This window comes from Protopterus annectens, chromosome 7.part0, assembly GCF_019279795.1.
Source record: "Protopterus annectens isolate FY-2018-M chromosome 7.part0, PAN1.0, whole genome shotgun sequence".
NCBI classification, from domain to species: domain Eukaryota; kingdom Metazoa; phylum Chordata; order Ceratodontiformes; family Protopteridae; genus Protopterus; species Protopterus annectens.
This window is the reverse complement of record NC_056739.1, coordinates 1460888612-1460911476: the sequence shown is the minus strand read 5'-3', so window position 1 is coordinate 1460911476 and position 22865 is coordinate 1460888612. Positions and strand designations below refer to the sequence as shown.

At 44.3% G+C, this 22865-nt stretch overlaps 1 protein-coding gene across 1 annotated transcript in view; it reads right to left on the bottom strand.

Moving 5' to 3' along the window:
• Window positions 1-22865, bottom strand: part of LOC122807077 (histone-lysine N-methyltransferase SETMAR) — a 107573-nt gene that overhangs the window by 14185 nt on the left and 70523 nt on the right. The window lies entirely within an intron of this gene.

The window sequence follows — 22865 nt, the reverse complement described above, 5'->3', positions numbered from 1 at the left end:
GGGGAAAGATTTAATTTATAATGCTTACACCAGACCAGGCCTGACACCCATGTCCCTCACAGACAGAAGTAGCTAATAAATATATGGCTCTCAGTGTCCTAGTTGGATACAGAACATCATTATTCTTTTGGAAAACATGGCTAGGCTTTGAAAGGCCCTCTGGGTCATTAGCCTAGTAATGATCTATGAAACAAGAAACGTACTCTGTGATGCCAATGTGGAGACTGTGCACATGTCATCCCATGATGAATTTCTGAAAAAAGGCCTGTAAGGTATCCTTTGACCAAGTAGTATGTGCACTCTGGGCTTGTGACAGAGCCTTGTTGTGCTTTTTGAAACAGAAAGAATTGCAAAAGACAAGAAGAAAGGGTTACTCTAGATACCGCTTCAACTTGTTCTTCCTCATTGATTTAATTCTGTCTAAATAAAAATAAGCTGCCTATGGACATTCATACAATGCAGCAGATAACTTCCTGATTAGAGTAACTGTGGAAGAAAACTAGAATATACACAATTTATTTTCACATTCAAGCCTATAGTGCTTTTTTGTATACTTCCTCTTAACACTCATAGCTCCTTATGGCATCCAGACATTTTACGGGTCTTGCTTTTTTAACTAAGTGACTTCAGGCAAACAAAATGCAGTATTAGAAAGGGCAAGGATTTATTAACATAACAACACTAAGATTATTAATCTAGGATGTCCTTCAAAAGAGAAGAGAAATTAAATATGAATAATAAGTGGCAGTAATTACGTTGTTTGCATAAGCGAGAGACTTACAGGCTACTTAGGGGTATGATGTGAAATGCCATGGAGGGATACAGGAAAATTCAGTGTCAATGTCCACTTATATCACATTAAACTAGAGAGACTTGCAGTACACTGCCGCACACACACTAGGTGCTTCACAACAAAAAACAAATAAGTTAAAATCACCACAACGTCCACTGCTCCACCACAACCAAATTTATTAACAATAATTCACCATTAAAAACATTAGAACTCATGTTTTTAATGGTGAATTATTGTTAATAATTTCGGTTTTCGTGGAGCAGTGGACGTTGTGGTGATTTCACTTATTTGTTTTTTATTACAGTACATGGCATCCAACTGGAATGTAAGGACTCTCCTTTGAATACCTGCAAAATTAAAATGACATCCCTCATTGTCAGGACAATGAAGTGCAATGAAGCATTTTAGGGGTGACAAGGTGCCTTGGACTGACTGTCTGTCTGATTCACATAATGATCCGCCCCCTAGCTTGTAGCAGAGGTATCTGAGTTCACTGTTGCCGTAGATGTAGCATCTGCCCAGTACAAGGTTGGACTCTAGATTCCACCAATGAAGACAGTCACTGTATTTTCTGGAAATCTTATAGGGAGCATCTAAGAGATCTAGCAGCTGATTCCAGTGTACCATGAGAATCCACTGAAGGACCCTTATGAGCAGTCTCACAAGGGGAACCATTAAAACTGTGGAAGCCATCAGGCTCTACACTTGAAGGCAAAGACAGGCTGGGACAATATTGTTGTTGATTAAACTGAAAACTGTGGATGACCGCAGTCTTTTCTAGAGGAAGATTAGCATGATAAGTCAGGGCATTCAGAAGGCAGCCTATAAATGTAATCATCTGAGTGGGCATCAGCTAAGACTTACAGACTGACCATTATGCCTAAGGAATGAAGCAAACAGAGTACTGAATACACTGAAACAATCAGACTCTGTATGTTTGGGACTGCTAGGAGCCAGTTGTTCAGGTAAGGGAAGGCCATGGACCCTTGTATTCTGAAAACTGCTGTAACTACAAACATGTGCTTGGCAAACAAACTGAAGGCTGTGCAGAGACCAATTGACAATGTCTTGAACTGAACTGAAGGTGACTGTCTCCTGTTTGGAAGTAAAGGAATATTCTGGGCTCTCTGCAATCGTTAGGTGCAGGTCTTCATCCTGAGCATATCCATTCCCCTTGGCATAGATAAGGATTGTACCATGACCACCTATAATGGTGCCATATCAATATATCATTTTAAATGGTTTAAATCAATAACCGGTATAAGTTCCTAATTTTTCTTGAGCATTAAAAATAAATGAAAGTTATGTACTTAAACGATAGATCCGTGTTGTCTGTGTCCATCTGGTTCAACCTGTGGGACTTTGGATCTGACACAGGCCAATTCCAAAGTCTTTAAGCCATTTTGGCTCCACCTTCCTTACCCATAACTTCCCACTCCTCCATCCACTTCCCAGACTGAGTTTGCCCCACAAGTGAAAATGTGATGATAAAAACATATCCAACTGAAAAATGTATCTCCCACAATGTGGAAAGAGACAACTCAGGAGAGATGTAAAACTCCCCAAAAAAGTTGAATGAACAACCTCCAATGTCTGGTCATCACAGGAGGAATCACTTGCCATGTCAGCAATAAGGCCGGGGGCAGGAGGAGACGGAGGGTGAACCAGATGAAGACAGATAACACGGGTAGTACAGTTGTGTAAAATCTTACCATAAGAGTAGATGTCCTTCTCTTCACTGTTGCACTGTTCTTTCTAATAGGGAACCCCTGCCAAGGGCAGTCTAACATCCGGCCAGTATACCAAAGCCTTTGGTTGTAAAGGGTACACTGCATGTCACACATATGCTCCCCATGCACAGCATAGGACATAAAAGTGACATCCGGATGCACCATCCTCAGAAATGAAAAGCCCCAGCAGGAGCTACAGTCTAAGGATACAAGGAGGTAACAAGTAAATCCAGAAGGAGAAAAGGACCAGGGGGAGGAGGGAGGGAATACTGCAACAGTGAAGAGAACATCTAATGTTATAGTAAGATTTTACACAATTGTACCATGCTCTTCCATATCACTGTTGCAGTACACTTTACAATAGGGAGAGTGCAAAAGCTCAAGAAGAAGATTGGAAGGAGGAAGGGCCAAGCAGAGCCCTCTAGGAAGCCACGGAGAATGGTCCTGGCAAAGCCAGCTCTGGCCTAGAAATCACATCCAACTTACAGTGCTTAGTAAAGGTATGCACAAAGTCCAGGTTGCTGCCTTAAGAATAGAATTAGTATCCAAACCCTTGAAAAAAAGCACCAGAAGAAGCCCCAGGCCCAGTAGAACGAGTCTTAACAGAAGAAGGAAGGCTCTTCCCATGAAAAGAAAAACAAAAAAGAAATGGCTTTAGAAATCCAACATGAAATGGTGTGCTTGGAAACAGCCAAACCTAAAGACCTGGGATGAAAAGAAACAAAAAGCTGTTCAGATTTATGAAAAGCGTTAGTCTTATCCAAATAATATCAGAGTTGTCTATGCAAATCCAAGGTATGTAAAACGTTCTCACTAGCAGACTGTGGAGAAGGGAAAAAGTGGTAAATAAATAGACTGATTATGAGACAACTCAACCACCTTGGTGATAAAAGAAGGATTAATATAAAGGGACACCCTCTCCTTATGGAAAACCAAAAGAGGGGGGAACAGCTATGAGGGCTTGCTGCCAAAAAGAACAGTCTTCCAAGAACAGTGCTGAAAGGAAGCTGAAGCAGCAGGTTCAAAAGGAGCCTGAATCAATTTTTCTAAAACAAAATTAATGTCCCAGGAAGGAGGGACAGGTTTCCTGAGAGGCCTAATGTGAAGGAAGCCTTTAAGAAACTGTGTGGCCTCAAATCTAGATGCTAAAGGGGGAGTCAAAGGCAGACAAGCAGAGACAGCTGATAGGTGGGCCTTAACAGAAGAATATGCCAACCTAGCACTGATCAATTCACACAAATAAGAGAGAACCAAAGGGACATCCTAAGAAAGTGGATCCAGGTTACAATAAAGACACCAAACAGAAAACCTCTTCCATCTGGATACATAGGATTTCTAGTAGGGGGTTTCCTGGCCTCCTGCAGGACCTGAAGCACATCCTCAGAAAAAAAGATGTCTGTAGGGGCTCAAAACCCTATCACACCCAGTGCCAGCTGAAGAGTGGACAGGTGGGATGGATGAGAGATCCCTTGTCTTGTGCGAGTAGGTCCACCCTGTGAGGTAACATAAGATGAATGCCCTTGGGAGGATGCAGAAGAAGAGGGAACTAATGCTGTCTAGGTCAAAAGGGAGTCACCAGCAAAATTTTGGGAGCATCCTGCTTTATCTTAAACAGGATTTTTGGAATGAGAAGAAGGGGAGGAAGGTATAAAGAAACATCCCCTTCCAAGAAAAAGCCGGGGGATCCACCTTTCAGGCCAGAGGGCATGGGACTCTGGCACAAAATAGAGGAAGTTGTATGTTCAGAGGGGAGATAAAAAGATCAACTTCCGGAGCACCGCACTGGTGGACAATGTCCAGAAACACATCCCTGTGAAGCATTCTCTCGTGGGACAGTGTTATGAACTTGCTCAATGAATCTGCCACTATATTCTGATCTGAGGGAATGTAAACTGCCTGAAGGGTCACCTGATACTGGATAGCTAGCTCCCAAACCTGAAGAGCTAACCTGAATAGGAGATAAGACCTTGTCCCCCCTTGCTTGTTGACATACCACATCACTGTGGTATTGTCTGTTAGAATCTTGAGAGGCCCTGGAAGAAAAAAAGAATGAAAAGCCTGAAGAGCCAGTAGAAGAGCTTTCATCTCCTAGATACTGATGTGGTCTTTCTTTTGTTGAAGAGACCAAAGGCCCTGTACCTTCAGATGGCTGAAGAAGTTCCCCCACTCACGTCTGAAGCATCTGTGAAAAGTTCCTGAGAGGGGATTTGAGGCTGAAAAGGAAGCCCTGGCTTGGGCGACAACTGATGAATTCACCACTGAAGTCCTGCTTGAGGCATGGAAGTAGAGGAACTAGAAAATCTGAAGGATGAGAATGTTGCTGCCAAACAGACTTTAGAAACCACTGAAACATTCTCATTATGGAGCTTGGCTAGAGGTAGCATAGGAATGGTGGAAGCAATGTAACCCAGAGCTCTCCTCAGAAATTCTCTGGTTGTTACTGAAGCCAAAAGGGAAAGAAAGCAATGAGAGTTAGGACCTTGGTAGGAAGCAGGGATGGCAGCATTGGCACAGTCTGCATCCTGCTACCCAGAAAAAACATGATCCTGAGAAGGAGTCAGAAATGACTTCTGAAAATTTACAGTAAACCCCAGGTTTTGCAAGAGAAAAATGGTAAAGTGTAGATGCTGAAGTAAGATCTCTTGAGAGCAGGTCAGAAGAAGCAGGTTGTCCAGATAGGAAAAGACTTGTATCCCCATTAGCCTGAAGAAAGCAATCACAGGAGCAAGGCATTTGAAGACCCTTGAGGCCAAAGGACAAAGCAGAGGTCTGAAAATTCCAGGAAGCAACAGAGAAATGCAAAAACATCCTGCAAAGGGGCTGAATAGGAATGCGTAGATACGTATCTTTGAGATCCTGGGAAACTAGAAAAGCCTGAGGGGGTATCAGAGGAAACAAGGTTTGAAGGGACAACATCATCCAAAAGGAAGGGACCTTCAAAATGAATCTTCAGATGCCTTCTTTCCTGGGGAATAAGAACATTCTGGAGCAAAGCCCTTCCTCCTGTGATAAGTTGGAACTTCTTGAATTGTTCCTTGAGCCAACAGGCCTTAAAGCACCTCTGGAAAAAGGGCAATTGTTCCTTAGGAGGCTGAGGATGCACAAAAAGGGGGGAAGAGATTTCCCAAACCCTGGCAAGTTATGGAAAGAACCCAAGAGTCTTGGGTGATTTTTTACCCGAATAGGAAGGGACAGGGAAAGACACAGAGAGGAATGTGACAGAGAAGAACAGAATAGTTAGAGAGTACCTGGTTTGTCAGGTAAAAAGGAGGCTTCTGAGTAAAAGGAGTTTAGGTGGCCTTAACAGGGGCACCCCTTTTACCACTCTTTTTACCCTTGGGGGAGGGCAAGACTGTCTACAAACAAAAGCAGGCTTAATAAGATAATCTGAAACTTGGGCACAGGAGAAACAAAAACATACTTTAACTCTTGTAAGGCCTTGCCTTTTTCTTGCAGGGATTTAAACAACTCTGCAGTACCGCCAAACAAATTCTTATTATTCAGAGGAGCATCCATCAGTTTAATCTTGATATTATCAGGTAAAGGCTGAAGTCCTCAAAACAGATCCAAAAGCAGCAGCCCCAGATGAAGCATCAGCTGCATCATAGCTGCATTTAATGGAATGGCGAATTACCTGGGAGGATGTCCCAAGCAAAGCATGAGCAGAGGCCTTTCCCTCAAAATCAGAGAGATCAGAAATAGCCTGACAGGCTTGAGAGAGAAGAGCCAAAATGTCCCTAGTCATGTGTGTCTGACAGTTAACAGCTCTAAAGACCAGGGTGGCTGAAGTATACACCTTCTTCCCAGTCTCTACATGGTTTTGCTGTCCTTATCAGATGGCAGCAAGTTAGTGGAAGACAATAATTTATAAGGCTTATCAGAAGGCACTGACCACAGAGGGGTCAGCAGAGGGACACTTGTATAGAAACTTGAAGTCCTTGGGAACTTTATAAAACCTATCAGTTTTTCTGGGAGCAGGTGGTTGAGAATCTTGAGCCTAAGAAGCAGTAGAAAAAGCATCCAGCAAGGCAGAAAGAAAGGGAGGAACAGCAGATGGCCTAGCAGACTCCATTTGCAAAAGCTCATAGTACCTGTTCTGAACATCAGACACTTGAGCACAGTCCCATTTGAAAAATTCCATCATTCTGGAAAAAATATCACCAAATGAAATCTCTAAAATAAATTACTGGCAGTCCAAATAAACGGAAAGGTTAATTTATTGTGAAGCGCTTTTCATTTACTTAAAATAGTAAACTTCTTCCTCAAAAGTACAGTCAGGACTGCTAGACTCTTCTTCCTCAGAACCATAAATCGAATGGGAAAGGAATCTGGGAGGAATAAGTTAGGGACTCTGTCAGAATCGGCATCCTCCTCAGAAGAAGAATCCTGCTCCTTAGGCCTCTTAAGAGGAATAGAAGACCAAGGGGAAGCAGAAATAGAAACACCTTGTGGAGGCTTGAGAGCCATAAAGGCATTAAACAAGCCTTGAGTGAAGTTCTGCCATTCACTCTGGGGATCTTTGGGAGTAGGTGAAATAGGTTTAGTTTTCTGCTTCTTTTTGAGTGGGACATCAGTTTTAAAAAACCTTGGTTGCTCTGACCCCTGACGGCACAGAATGGTAGTCGGGACCTCTTCCCCAACTAAAATTTGAGGAACACCCCTAGGCCCTTCAGTAATAACCAACTGCAGTTCCTCCTGTACATACGAGGTGGACGTCTGAAAAACTTTCATGGACATGAGTGGCATTGGGTCCATGCTGGCCTCCAAAGCAGTCATGGCAGAGGAATCGGAGAAAGAAACTGGACACTCCTCCAGGCTTTAACTAGCCTCAAGAGAGACGTCCTGTGGAGGTGGTACAGGTGAAGAATCAGACCTAATATTCTTGGCCTTTTTCTTCATAGACGGCTGGCCCTCAAGCCGGGAAGATCCTTCCATGGTATCCTTAGCCAACAATTTAAATTGTTCGTTTTCAAGATAAATTGGTAGGGAAGAAAGACTCCTCCTCAATGACTTAAGGACAAAGAACTGACAAATCTTGCAAGACATATGATTGTGTGAACCACCTAAACTGAACAAACACTGTTCGTGAAGATTTTTATGGGGAATTTGAGTCCAGCAATGACATTTCCCCTTTCTGGATGACATGAAACCCAACAACCAGATTACAAGGCAAAGTAAGGTAAATAAAATCAAAACCCCCAATGGGGCACTTATCTGAAAGCGGTAGAATCAGCAGACGAACGGGCATTCAGACCAACTATTGAAGATGCTGTTCAGACTGGTGGCAAAGAAGATGAGGATGGTACATCCAGACATCACCTTTATGTCCTACACCATGCGTGGGATCAGACAAATGATGTATGGTGTACCCTTTACAACCAAAGGCTTTACGATATTGACCAGATATTGGGCTGTCCTTGGCAAGGGATCTCTATTGTAAAGAATACTGCAACAGTGATATGGAAAGACATTATCATTATGGTGAGCGCATAACTTTCATATCTGATGTTGTCTGCTCTGCTGGATTCAATCTGTGGGAAAGTCCCCAACCAAGAAAATTCCTTGGGAGGAACTAAGAAAGAATATTTTGCAACACAGTAAGCCAAACAAAGCCCTATACCTAGACTGAATGTCCAGCGTATAATGTGACATAGAAGTGTGGTGACCCAGCTAAGCAGCAACAGCACAAATATCACTGATACATACTCTAGAAAGACAAGCTGTAGAGATAGCTACAGTCTTTGTTGAATGACCTTTGGGCTTATGTAAAGCAGTCTTACCTTTCAAAGAATATGCAAACAAAATATAAATCGGAGAGCCACCTGGATAAATTTAATTATGCACAGGACAGCCCAGACTGAATTCTGAAAAGGAGACAAACAACTGAGTAGATTTCTGGTAGACTTGATATGGTCAAGATCCTAATTGCCTACGCACATCCATACAGTGCAAAAAGATATTGGCTTTTGTTGGAAAAACTGGGAAAAAAACACAGGAAGATGAATAGAACTGTTAAGGTTATTCCTTAACAGAAAAGAAGGATTCATTTAAAGAGAAATCCTATCTTTATGGAACACCACGTAAGGGAGTGAAGAATCAACCGCTTTCAACTCTGAAACCCTTTTTACTGACATTTTCCAAGACAGCAACATCAAATCCAAGTAGGCAGAAGGTTCAAAGGAAAGACCAGCTAGAACCTATATAATGAAAGGCAGATCCCAGGGAGGCACCAGATCTTGTACTGAAGGATGAAGTAGAAAAGTACCTTTGAGAAAAGCCTTGGATATCTTGACGGAAGCCAAGGGTATACTATCTCTACCAGTGTGAAAGTTAGAAATGGACGCTAACTATACTTTGATAGTAGAAAAGCTAGAGCCTGAGCTAAACAACACAGCCAGAAAATCTGAGATGGATTCCAAAGGAGCAGAAAAAGGATCAAGTCCCCACTCCCCACACCAACTCTCAAAACATAGAACTTTTCCATTTACTGGTATATACTTTTCTAGTGGATTCCCTTTGAAGGGGACAATATATAAAACAGCCGCCTGTGAAAGCTTGGGATTTCAGGCCATCAGAGAACTGGAGGAACCATGCGGTCAACTTAAGGAACTAAATATTGGGGGATCCAGATCTGCTGGATGAAAATGGAGATCTGTAATAGGATCCAGTATCCAAGGCTGTATAAATCCAGAATGGGATCCAGTACCCAAGGGGGGTATAGATCTATAATGGGATCCAGTACCCAAGGGGTTTATTTCAGAATTGGACAAAGGAAGGGAAACACACCTGATGAGGCCAAAGAGGTGTGATGAGGATTACTGTAGCTCTGCCATGGACTGCTTTCTGTAGAAACTTTACCATCAGAGGAACTGAGGGATAAGCATGAAGAAGTCCCGAGGGCCATGCAAGCACCAGAGAGTCCCTGGATGACTGACCTGAGGGAGAACAATAGCAAAATAGCTGTTGCACTTCTTGTTGGATGGGGCTGCTAATGTTTCCTTGCAATGGGGATGTATAGCTAGGCATCCTTCCAATCTAGAATAACCATGACATCATTGGAAGGAAGCAATGGAAAGAGATGTTGTAGGGCAAACATTTTGAATTTTAGAACCTTGAGGTATTTTCTAGATAGGGGAGGTCTTGGATGGGTCTCCATGGACCCTCTTTCCTTGGGACTAGGAACAACTTATAGGAAAAGCCTTCCTGTTGTAATTACGAAAAGGCCTGAAAAAGTTGCTTTACAGACTGTGCAATCTTGCCATTTTCCTCCAATTTTTTTTGCAGAGTTCCTGAGCAGGGGTATCCAACACTGGATGCTTGTTCAGGGGTGTAGTAGATGCTCTGTCTCGATATTCATAGGATCATAGAAAGTTACTAGGCTAATGGCCCCAGAGCCCTTACAAGCCTAACGAAGTTCAACTTGTGCTTCCAAGGGTGTCTGGTTCAAGCAGGCACTAAAATCAGCACCTACTGCCACTATCCAAGAGGGATACAGGTGGAACCCCCGGGGTGAATTTCCAGTTACCCATCCAATTATCCAAATTTCCAAATTAAACTTAAATAGAGCCAATCAGGGGCTCTGTTTAACATGCATGGGAAGCTTTTACAAAAGTGGGGCAACCTTGGTGAGACAAATTTTCCTCTCCAGCAAGTTCTGTTGATATCACATACAAGATTAAGGTCCTTTGAGCAAGTGGCCCATGTGCCATTTGACTTGTGAATGTGCAGTATTTCCATTGAAGCTGGGTCAGAGATTGCTCTGTATGCAAGGCACAGGTCACCTCTGAGCAGTCTGTATGACACAGGGTAAAGTGACAATGATCTGTCCACATAAGACAGATCTTGAAGACCCTGAATTTTCTTTGTAAGGAACCTTTGTGGTCTCTCCAATTGCTGCAGGTATTTGGAAAGGAACATACCAAAGTGAGTGCTGTGCTCTATTATTGGCCTAATGCGGGAAGAGTACAGGGGGGTTATAACTTCTTTTTTTCTGGAGGTAATGCCCTTACTTATGAGATGAGCAATATAAAATGCCCTTCTTACCACTGTGGAGAAATGATGACCGAAGTTAAGGTTGCTGTCAACCTGTTTGCCCAGATCTCTCACCAGTGACTGTGTACTTAGGATATTGCTATTAATGTGGTAGTTTGCAGGGACATCACCCTTGGTGAAGGGGATGATAACGCATTTTTTTTTGCATTAAGTTTAAGACCATGACTTTGGCACTAGTCATTAGGTTTGTATAAGACCTTCTTACAGGATGTCAACATCGCTAGGGGTTTCAATGATCGGTCCCAGTTTGCAATCATCAGTAAACTTTGTCAGTCACAGTCCTTTAGTTTTAGCCAGTACTTCAGAGAAGTAGAATCCGAACAGCAGGGGTCCCAGAACTGATCCCTGTGGAACACCACTGGTTACGCGTCTGCTGCAGGAGGTGTTTCCTATTTTGACCGTATGAGTTCTATTAGTGAGCCAGTTTGCAACCCACCTGACAAAATACGAGTTGATACTCAGCTGGGTAAGTTTATCAATGACTGGTTTAATAAAAGAACTTAGCGCCTCAGCTTACAGCCTTTCAAGAGTCTCGTTTGCTGAGGTGCTAAGTTCTTTTATTAAACTAGCTTTGGAATGTGGTGGTCTAGTTGTAATTTTATGCTATATTTTTTATTTTTGTTGGTTGTTTATATAGTTTATCAAGGATGCTTGAGTGGGGGATTGTGTCAAAGGCCTTGGCTAAGTCTAGGTAGGCCGTACACAAGGATATGCCCTCATCTAGGGCTTTGGTGACCGTCTCAAAGAAGTCCACCAAATTTAACAGGCATGATCTCCCCCTTGGCAAAGCCAAATTGGGTGAGGTTGAGCATTTCAAGATTTGTTAATAAGGTCCATGATGATTAATTCCATGGCCTTGCAGATAAGGCCGGTCAGGCTAATGGGTCTATAGTTCTCAGGGTCCATGGATGCACTCCCTTTGTTCAAAGGGATGACAGTAGCCATTTTCCATTCTGCTAGGACAAAGCCAGTGTTTAGGCTGTGACTGAAAAACGTGCCCAATGGTGATCCTAGCTCCTGTTTTAACCCATGTAGAACACAGCCTGGGATGTTGTCTGGTCCCACAGAGGTTGCATTTTTGGCCATGGAGAGGGCGTTTAAGACCTACTCCTTGGAGATACTAGGTGGGAGACAGGTGTTAGGGATGGTTTGGGGTATATGTGGTAGGGTCAGGGGAGTGAAATTTTCAGTGAATCTGTCAGCAGACAGGTTTGCTATAACCACAGGTTCTATATATGCAGTACCATTAACTAAAAGCTCAGTGCAAATCTGGGCCTTATCTTTGAAGTTACAGATGTAACTAAAGAACATCTTGTGGTTATCCTTTGTTAGAGAAGCTAATTTGGAGTTGCAGTTAGCTTTGGAGGACTTCACTAGGCGCCTTATTTGCTCTAGTTGAGGAGGGAGTGTTTCCAGTTTTGAGACCATTCCTTCCTAGTCTTACCAATTTCTTTCTCCTACTGAATAGCCTAATGGCAGTTGTCCACCTGGCAGGCTTGTTTTTCCTTGAAGATCTTGCTTTGGTTCTACCAGGCAAGGAAGAGTCAATACAATTGTACAGTTGGTTGTATAAAGCATTGGTGTATAGCTCAGTATAGGTGTCAATTTCATCACTGGGGGGAAGGGCTATGAAACTATTTCTGCCATCATGCAAGAGGCTGCAACTGGCCTTGGATAAGTTTTTTTTAGTCTGGCTGTTTCTGTGGGGGGCTGATCTGTGGTCAGGTCTCACTAGGAATGGCCACACACTGGGGTGGTGAAGCATTCCCCCAAGTTGGGGAGCACCAGGTCCAGGATGTCTGAGCTCCTTGTGGGTGTGTCAACCAGTTGATTCAGGGCATTGAAGTTAATGAAGTTCAGGAACCTTTTGGGCGAGTTAGAACACATATAACATACCCAGTCTAGACTGGTAATTCCACTTCCAGCTCCATCATAGACTGGATCCTTACCAATTCCCCCCACCAATACCACAATCCCACCACCTTACCTGACGCCCTCAGTGATCATCTCCCTACCACCATCTTAAGACATTACTCCCTTATTCCTAAGCACCACCTAATCAAAGACTGTCGAAAACTATCGACTTTCAATTCACCCCAATTTAACTCCATTATCCACAACATAGACTACGAACAACTTATAGGAAAAGCCTTCCTGTTGTAATTACGAAAAGGCCTGAAAAAGTTGCTTTACAGACTGTGCAATCTTGCCATTTTCCTCCAATTTTTTTTGCAGAGTTCCTGAGCAGGGGTATCCAACACTGGATGCTTGTTCAGGGGTGTAGTAGATGTTCTGTCTCGATATTCATAGGATCATAGAAAGTTACTTGGCCAACGGCCCCAGAGCCCTTACAAGCCTAACGAAATTCAACCTGTGCTCCCAAGGGTGTCTGGTTCAAGCAGGCACTAAAATCATCACCTACTGCCACTATCCAAGAGGGATACAGGTGGAACCCCCGGGGTGAATTTCCAGTTACCCATCCAATTATCCAAATTTCCAAATTAAACTTAAATAGGGCCAATCAGGGGCTCGGTTTAACATGCATGGGAAGCTTTTACAAAAGTGGGGCAACCTTGGTGAGACAAATTATCCTCTCCAGCAAGTTCTGTTGATATCACATACAAGATTAAGGTCCTTTGAGCAAGTGGCCCATGTGCCATTTGACTTGTGAATGTGCAGTATTTCCATTGAAGCTGGGTCAGAGATTGCTCTGTATGCAAGGCACAGGTCACCTCTGAGCAGTCTGTATGACACAGGGTAAAGTGGCAATGATCTGTCCACATAAGACAGATCTTGAAGACCCTGAATTTTCTTTGTAAGGAACCTTTGTGGTCTCTCCAATTGCTGCAGGTATTTGGAAAGGAACATACCAAAGTGAGTGCTGTGCTCTATTATTGGCCTAATGCGGGAAGAGTACAGGGGGGTTATAACTTCTTTTTTTCTGGAGGTAACGCCCTTACTTATGAGATGAGCAATATAAAATGCCCTTCTTACCACTGTGGAGAAATGATGACCGAAGTTAAGGTTGCTTTCAACCTGTTTGCCCAGATCTCTCACCACTGACTGTGTACTTAGGATATTGCTATTAATGTGGTAGTTTGCAGGGACATCACCCTTGGTGAAGGGGATGATAATGCATTTTTTTTGCATTAAGTTTAAGACCATGACTTTGGCACTAGTCTTTAGGTTTGTATAAGACCTTCTTACAGGATGTCAACATCGCTAGGGGTTTCAATGATCGGTCCCAGTTTGCAATCATCAGTAAACTTTTTCAGTCACAGTCCTTTAGTTTTAGCCAGTACTTCAGAGAAGTAGAATCCGAACAGCAGGGGTCCCAGAACTGATCCCTGTGGAACACCACTGGTTACGCGTCTGCTGCAGGAGGTGGTGTTTCCTATTTTGACCGTATGAGTTCTATCAGTGAGCCAGTTTGCAACCCACCTGACAAAATACGAGTTGATACTCAGCTGGGTAAGTTTATCAATGACTGGTTTAATAAAAGAACTTAGCGCCTCAGCTTACAGCCTTTCAAGAGTCTATGAGCTGAGGTGCTAAGTTCTTTTATTAAACTAGCTTTGGAATGTGGTGGTCTAGTTGTAATTTTATGCTATATTTTTTATTTTTGTTGGTTGTTTATATAGTTTATCAAGGATGCTTGAGTGGGGGATTGTGTCAAAGGCCTTGGCTAAGTCTAGGTAGGCCATACACAAGGATATGCCCTCATCTAGGGCTTTGGTGACCGTCTCAAAGAAGTCCACCAAATTTAACAGGCATGATCTCCCCCTTGGCAAAGCCAAATTGGGTGAGGTTGAGCATTTCAAGATTTGTTAATAAGGTCCATGATGATTCATTCCATGGCCTTGCAGATAAGGCCGGTCAGGCTAATGGGTCTATAGTTCTCAGGGTCCATGGATGCACCCCCTTTGTTCAAAGGGATGACAGTAGCCATTTTCCATTCTGCTAGGACAAAGCCAGTGTTTAGGCTGTGACTGAAAAACGTGCCCAATGGTGATCCTAGCTCCTGTTTTAACCCATGTAGAACACAGCCTGGGATGTTGTCTGGTCCCACAGAGGTTGCATTTTTGGCCATGGAGAGGGCGTTTAAGACCTACTCCTTGGAGATACTAGGTGGGAGACAGGTGTTAGGGATGGTTTGGGGTATATGTGGTAGGGTCAGGGGAGTGAAATTTTCAGTGAATCTGTCAGCAGACAGGTTTGCTATAACCACAGGTTCTATATATGCAGTACCATTAACTAAAAGCTCAGTGCAAATCTGGGCCTTATCTTTGAAGTTACAGATGTAACTAAAGAACATCTTGTGGTTATCCTTTGTTAGAGAAGCTAATTTGGAGTTGCAGTTAGCTTTGGAGGACTTCACTAGGCACCTTATTTGCTCTAGTTGAGGAGGGAGTGTTTCCAGTTTTGAGACCATTCCTTCCTAGTCTTACCAATTTCTTTCTCCTACTGAATAGCCTAATGGCAGTTGTTCACCTGGCAGGCTTGTTTTTCCTTGAAGATCTTGCTTTGGTTCTACCAGGCAAGGAAGAGTCAATACAATTGTACAGTTGGTTGTATAAAGCATTGGTGTATAGCTCAGTATAGGTGTCAATTTCATCACTGGGGGGAAGGGCTATGAAACTATTTCTGCCATCATGCAAGAGGCTGCAACTGGCCTTGGATAAGTTTTTTTAGTCTGGCTGTTTCTGTGGGGGGCTGATCTGTGGTCAGGTCTCACTAGGAATGGCCACACACTGGGGTGGTGAAGCAGTCCCCCAAGTTGGTGAGCACCAGGTCCAGGATGTCTGAGCTCCTTGTGGGTGTGTCAACCAGTTGGTTCAGGGCACTGAAGTTAATGAAGTTCAGGAACCTTTTGGGAGAGTTAGAACACATATAACATACCCAGTCTAGACTGGTAATTCCACTTCCAGCTCCATCATAGACTGGATCCTTACCAATTCCCCCTATCAATACCACAATCCCACCACCTTACCTGACGCCCTCAGTGATCATCTCCCTACCACCATCTTAAGACATTACTCCCTTATTCCTAAGCACCACCTAATCAAAGACTGTCAAAAACTATCGACTTTCAATTCACCCCAATTTAACTCCATTATCCACAACATAGATTGGTCCATCCTAAAACACCTCCCCCTAAATGATGCTGTAAGCACTTTCAATAGCATCTTCATGAATACTCTAAACTCCTTAGCTCCCTCTAGGAAGATCAGAGTAAAATCAAACCATGCTCCCTGGCTCTCCAAAGAGACTAGGTCCCTTATGAAACAAAGAGATCATGCTTGGAAAACCTGGACTAAAACTAAACAACCACCTTTTCTTCAAAAATACAGACAACTGAGGAACCTTCCAAAAAAACATACAACTAATGACAAAAAGTTATACTATAGCTCTGCTCAGCTTAACAACAAATCCAATTCTCGAAAATTTTGGTCAACTCTCAACAACATCCTCTATCCTGGAAATACCTCTAATCCCTCCCCATACCCTAACTCTTCCTCTCAGGAAACAGCTACCCTCCTGAATAAACACTACCTCTTCCATCCAAAATCTGGTAACCTCTAAGCCAAACTCTACTTCGACACCCACCTCTCCAAGTCCCAGTAACACAACTTTGTTTTCTTTTGAGCCAGTTCCCATTACTTACATCAAATCTCTACTACTCAAGCTAAAACCTTGCTCTCCTTCCACTGAGAATCTATCTCCTACATTCCTCAAACTTGCTGCTGACTCAATTGTCTATCCTGTATCTATACTAATTAATCGATCTATTCTGGAATCAACTGTCCCCACCCTTTGGAAATCTTTCTTCACTATCCCTCTTCATAAAGGTGGAAACTCCACTGACCCCTCAGACTACCAACCCATTGCCATTCTGTCCCCCCTCTCCAAGATATTAGAAAAATGTATTCACTCACAGCTTCTCAATCACCTCCTCACACACCACTTACTTACTTACCCCTACCCAACATGGATTTCGTCCTCACCACAGCACCACCACTGCCCTCCTCTCCTTCACTCATATCATTGCAGAGGGCCTAGACAACAATAAACTCATTTCCTGTCTCTTCCTAGATCTCTCCAAAGCCTTCAATACCGTCTCTCATCCTCTACTAGTATCCAAACTTGCAAATCTCCACCTATCCCCCTCCACACTTGCCTGGTTTAATAGTTACCTATCTGGCAGGGAACAATCTGTCAAATGGCTCTAATCCTCCTCACCTTTCCTTCCCATCTCCACTGGTGTTCCCCAAGGCTCCATCTTGGGACCCCTTTTGTTTAACATCTTCACCAATGATCTTTACACCTCATGCAAAGAATCCTCCCTTATTCAGTATGTCAACGACTCCACACTTATATCCATCTCAAATAACATTTCTGAACTACACTCCCTGACCCAACAGGCCCTACTATCCACTGAACAATGTCTCTCTCACAACCTATTGATCCTAAAGCCCAAAAAGACCAAACTCCTACTTTTCCTTCCCAGTTCTCTTTCTCATCACAAAATCTCCTTTTTTATTACATCTTCTAACAATACAAACATCCAACCTGACACCCACACAAAACTCCTAGGGGTCATTATCGATGACAAACTCAAGTTCAACCTACACATACTCCAATGTATAAAAAAACAAACCAGAAACTAGGTCTGCTATATCGGAACAAAAAATTCCTAACCCCTGAATCTAGACTTACCCTGGGCCAGGCACTCCTCCTCCCCTCCCTCTTATACGCCGCCCCAGTTCTTACCAATACCCAGGCCTCCACTCTAAACAAACTGCAACAGACTTACCATAAAATAGCCAGATTCATTACTAACTCCCCATACAACTCACACCACTGCATTTCTTTAAACTCTCTTCAATGGCTTGAACTTCCCCAGTTTCTGCTATCTTATCAATTTCATATGTTGCACTCTATTCTTTATAAACCCTCCTTCTGTCCATCTCTATCTTCCTTAGTCATCCCATCCCGGACCCTCCGTACTTCTAACCAACAATTACTTGATATCTACCACCCAAAAAAGTCAATAGGCAAACTACTCTACAAACACTCCCTTGCCCATGCTTGGAACAAACTTCCCCTTGACTTACATTCAATCTCCCACACCTCACACTTTAAAAATGAACTAAAAGCTTATTTTCTCAATTCCAGAACCTGCCCTTGCCATGACCCTACCTAGTCTTCCTTCCCTTTATGTACCCTCAAAAGGACCATACTTAGTACCTCATTACACCTCTCTCTCCAATGTGTCTACTATGCATTTGCACAATTTTATACAAATAAAAAATGTTTATTGTTGACCTATTGAACTATATCAATGTAAAATTGTTACTTAGCTTCTTCTTAACGCAACTTTAACTTTATGCATGTAACCCAACATATATGAGAATTGTTTTGCTATAATAAGAAGTTATGTACCTACCATAACGTTCCATGTTAGTTGTCTTCTCTCGCCTTCTTTCTTGCTGGATGGGTTCGGAGCCGAACCTCGTCTCTGACTCGGCCACTTACTAAAGCTCGAGAGCTAATTTTACCTGCTCGAGGCAACCCTATATCCCATGATGCTAGGTGATAACTACCCAGATCTCGTTTGGTAGCTGAAAAAACAACCTAGGCAATATAGTCCTCCAACTGGAGAGGAGGAGAAAAAGGATAACCCCGAAAGGATCACTATTTAAGCTGAAGTTATCCTAGGACAAGGTATTTGGCTGAAAGTGCAAGATCAGAACCCTTCAAAGAAGGGGAAAAAACTTCTCGGTCTGTCCAGGCTAGGGGGATGGCGGGCGGGACGCAAGAAAGAAGGCGAGAGAAGACAACTAACATGGAACATTATGGTAGGTACATAACTTCTCAGTGTTAAGTTGTCAATCTCGCCTTCATTCTTGCTGGATGGGACCGCGTCCCTAGCACCTTCATCCTGGGTGGCTCATTGGAACAGACTCTTTAGAACGGTGGAACCAAAATTTGCCCTGTTTCTGGAGGCCATGTCCAATTTGTAATGCGATACAAAGGTATGAGGAGAAGCCCACGTGGCTGCCGTGCAAATAGTGTCTATTGGTAGTCTGGCTTGAAAGGCTGTTGATGTGGCTAGTGCCCTGGTTGAATGGGCTCTTGGCCTAGAATGCAATTCTTTACCTCTGAGTTGGTAAATGTACGTGATCAAAGAGGAGAGCCACCTAGACAAGGTTACCTTGGATACTGGAAAGCCTTTCCTATTTTCTGCATAAGATAAAAAGAGTTGATCAGATTTCCTGAATTGTTTAGTTCTGTCCAAATAATATCGGAGCTGACGATGAACATCCAGACAATGCAGTTTTTGTTCCGCTCTGTTCGTATAATTAGGGAAGAAAACTGGGAGGTCAATTGATTGATTTAAATTTGTCTGCAAAGCCACCTTGGGTATGAAAGAGGGGTTCGTTCTTAGAGAAACTCTGTCTTTGTGGAAGACTAAGTAAGGAGGACGAATGCAGAGGGCATGAAGTTCACATACTCTCCTAGCAGATGTAACAGCGACCAGGAAGAGTGTTTTCCAGGAAAGCAATTTCAGTGAACAGGAAGCCACAGGTTCAAAGGGGGGGTAGAATCAAGGATGTTAAAACTAGGTTTAGATCCCACTGTGGTGGAGGATCTTTGATCGGAGGTTTGAGTAAAAAGACACCTCTCAGGAATGCTTTGCAAAGCTTATGGGACATGATGCTGCAGTCCGACAGACCTATGTGAAAATTTGAAATGGCTGCCAACTGAACTTTTACTGTGGAGGATGAAGACCCTGAATGAAAAATTTCAGCTAGGAAATCCAAGACCGAGTGAATTGGAGCAGTGAACGGATCTATATTTCTAGCCTTTGCCCAGAAGGAAAAACGTTGCCATTTACTAGTGCAAATCCTTCTGGTAGAAGATTTAAGGGAAGCTACTATGATATCCCGGACGGGATTAGAAATCATAGGAAGCCTGGCTAGGGACGGAAGTGGAGCAACCAAGCAGTGAGGTTGAGAGAATGGAGGGATTGGTGCAGCTGCCCCGACTGATGGGCCAAAAGATCTGGCACTGGATCCAGATGCCAAGGCTGCTCCAAGAGATAACGCTGCAGGAATGGAAACCATATCTGTCGAGGCCAATAAGGGGCAATGAGAATCATCTTGGCTCTCAAAGCGGTTGCTTTCTGAATTACCTGTGATATTAACGGGAGGGGTGGAAAGGCGTAAAGAAGTCCCCGAGGCCAATTCTGGACTAGAGCGTCTCTGGGGGGATGGCCTGGCAGGGGGAAGAGAGTGAAGAAGTCGGGGCATTTGCTGTTTTGAGGTGTAGCAAAAAGATCGCAGCAAGGAAGGCCCCACTTCTGAAAAATCTCTTCCGTCACAGATTGTTTGAGAGACCACTCGTGTGGCATGAGGATAGCTCTGCTCAACCTGTCCGCTATGATGTTGGACTTCCCGGGGATATGCGTTGGTATCAGAAACCACTGAGAAGAGATCGCCCATTGCCAAAGTCTGAGAGCTTCTCGACACAGGGGATAGGACTTGGTTCTGCCCTGCTTGTTGATATACCACACTACAGACATATTGTCCGTTCGAATTAAAATAGTCCCCAGGGGAAGAGAGTCTTGGAGGGCTTGCAACGTCAAAAGCACTGCTCTCATCCCCAGGATGTTTATGTGCAGGTGGCATTCGAAAGGTTGCCATGTGCCGTGGACTGTCCTGCCCTGAAAATGCCCCCCCACCCAATCAGGGAGGCGTCCGATGTGACCGTGGCGACCAGGGAGGGAGGAATAAAGGGTCTGCCTTGATGGACTTGATGGGAGCTCATCCACCAAGAGAGATGATTCTTGCAAATTGGAGTTATCATGATCTTGTAGTGCATAGGGAGTTGTTGGAAAGACCATTGGGCGAAAAGCATCCACTGTAGAAGACACATGTAAAAACGGGCAAGAGGAAGTAAGTGTGATGGCGGCCGCCATGAGCCCCAATACTTTCAGGACATACCTGGCCTGAATTCTGTCGGTCTGAAGCAGAACATGGACATGATTTTGGATATCTAAAATCCTTTGAAATGTTAGCTTTGCTGAAAGCTGCACTGTGTCCAAGTTGGCGCCTATAAAAGGTAATAGATTGACAAGGCAGACTTTTCGAAATTTATAGAGATTCCTAGCCCTCTGCAAATGTGGATGGTGTAATCTCTGGCCTGAAAAAGTTGATGCCTGGTGGTGGCGGTGAGGAGCCAGTCATCTAGATATGGAAACACCTGGAATCCTTGACGCCTCAGGTGAGCCGTAACCGCTGCCATACATTTGGTGAACACTCTGGGGGCTGTAGTGAGACCAAAGGGCAGGGCTCTGAATTGGTAGTGACTGGCCCCCAGCTGGAAGTGGAGAAACCTCCTGGAGCACCTGTGAATTTAATGTGATAGTACGTGTCCTGAAGGTCCACAGAGCACATCCAATTGTCCTTGCCCAGAAAGGGTAGAATGGACTGTAGCGTGACCACCCAGAATCTTGTCTTTTTTACAAACTTGTTTAGTTTGCTGAGATCTAATATTGGTCTCCAGTCCTCTGTTTTTTTTGGTACCAAAAAGAACTTTGAGTAGACTCCGGATCCTATTTGGTCTGCTGGGACTGGCTGGATGGCTCTTTTTGCTAGTAGTTTTGAAATTTCTAGCACTGCTTGTTCCTTTAGACTGGGTGGAACGTCTGGAAGGGTTCCCTTTTGTTAAGTTGGGATTTGTATAAAGGGAATTTTGTATCCCTCGGATATAACCGACTGTACCCATCTGTCTAAAGTGAGGGAGAGCCAGGCTTTTGGGTACAGCGATAATCTTCCCCCGACTGCCTCCGAAGGTGGACAGCCGGGCAACATCTCAGGGATGTTGGAAGGGTTTGTCAGAGAGAGAGAGACTCTCTGTTACCCAGATTCTGCGGACCCCCTCTGCCTCTTGGGCGGCGTCTGTTGTTGTTACCCCCTCTGCCTCTGGGGGTAAACTGACCTCTTGCGTCAGGCGTGACTCCTTGTGATTTGCGGAACCACATTTTTCCACCCTTTTGACCCTTAGGATATGGTCTGGAAGGGGTGGAGAAACGGACTCCTACGGCAGAAAGAGTCTTGCCATCTTGCTCGCATCTGGTCAAGGTGTCTTTCACTTGAGGGCCGAACAACGTCGAACCATCAAAGTGGGAGTTAGTGAAGGACGCCTTGAAGGGGTCTGCAAAATTACAAAGCCGCATCCAGGCGTGACGCCTTAAGGCCACACCTGTGCCTGCAGCCCTACTCGCTCCATCGGCTGCATAGGAAATGAGCCACATGGAGGAGTTAACAATGGAGTTTAGGGTTCCCAGCTGTGAGTTGATTTTATCTTGGGACCCAGCAGCTGACGGATCCTGTAAAACTTCACCCAACTCTTTGAGAACATCTCTTTGAAGGCGGGTGAAGTGACACAAGTAATTCAGCAACCGCATGGCAAAGGTCGCTGAAGAAAACATCCGCTTGCCGTACCTATCCATAGTCCTAGAATCCTTGTTAGGAGGATGGATAGGTACTGAAGGATCGGCTAGTTCCTTCTTGGTGGCTGCAGCCACCACCATGGCATCAACCGGGACACCTTTTGTTAGAAATTGCCTATCCGCTGGAGCCGTAATAAATTTAGAAGGCCTCCGTGGGGTGGGTTCCACCGAATCCGGGGCCGTCCACGCCTTCCATGCCACCATGTCCATAAGGGGGTCGAAAGGCGGAGACACCCAGGAGGTGGAGGGTCGAGAACCAAACGCCTCCAGGTAAACGACTCATCCTCAGAAGGATTAAGGGAAGACCAGTTCCCCCTCTGTTTCAGGATTTCAAAGATGTCTGAGAAGGAGACATCCTCAGAGGGGGACCTTGGGGATCCTTCCGACTCATCCAAGTCGGTATCGGATGTAATGGACTCAAGGGAGTCCACATGCTTCCTCTTACATATCCTCTTGCGCGGAGGTTCACCTGACAGGTCAGGAGAAGCCTCGGAAGAGGAAGATATTCCCAGTGGGGAAACCTGAGGCGTTGGATCTCTGGGTCTGGGAGCAAGAGAGTGGGAAGAGATGTCAGCAGGCACTGTAGTGGGAGGAGCTGATGGAGCTGACTGTTGACCGTGCCCTGGGGCTAGTACGCTCCTCATCACCTCGAAGGCTCCACTATCAGATAGGCCAGAGGGCTCCCGCTCCGAAGAAGTAGGAACCCCAGGCCGCACCGACAGGGACGGCTCCGAAGCTGATGTTGGGGCCGGGCTCATCAGCGCCGACGCTC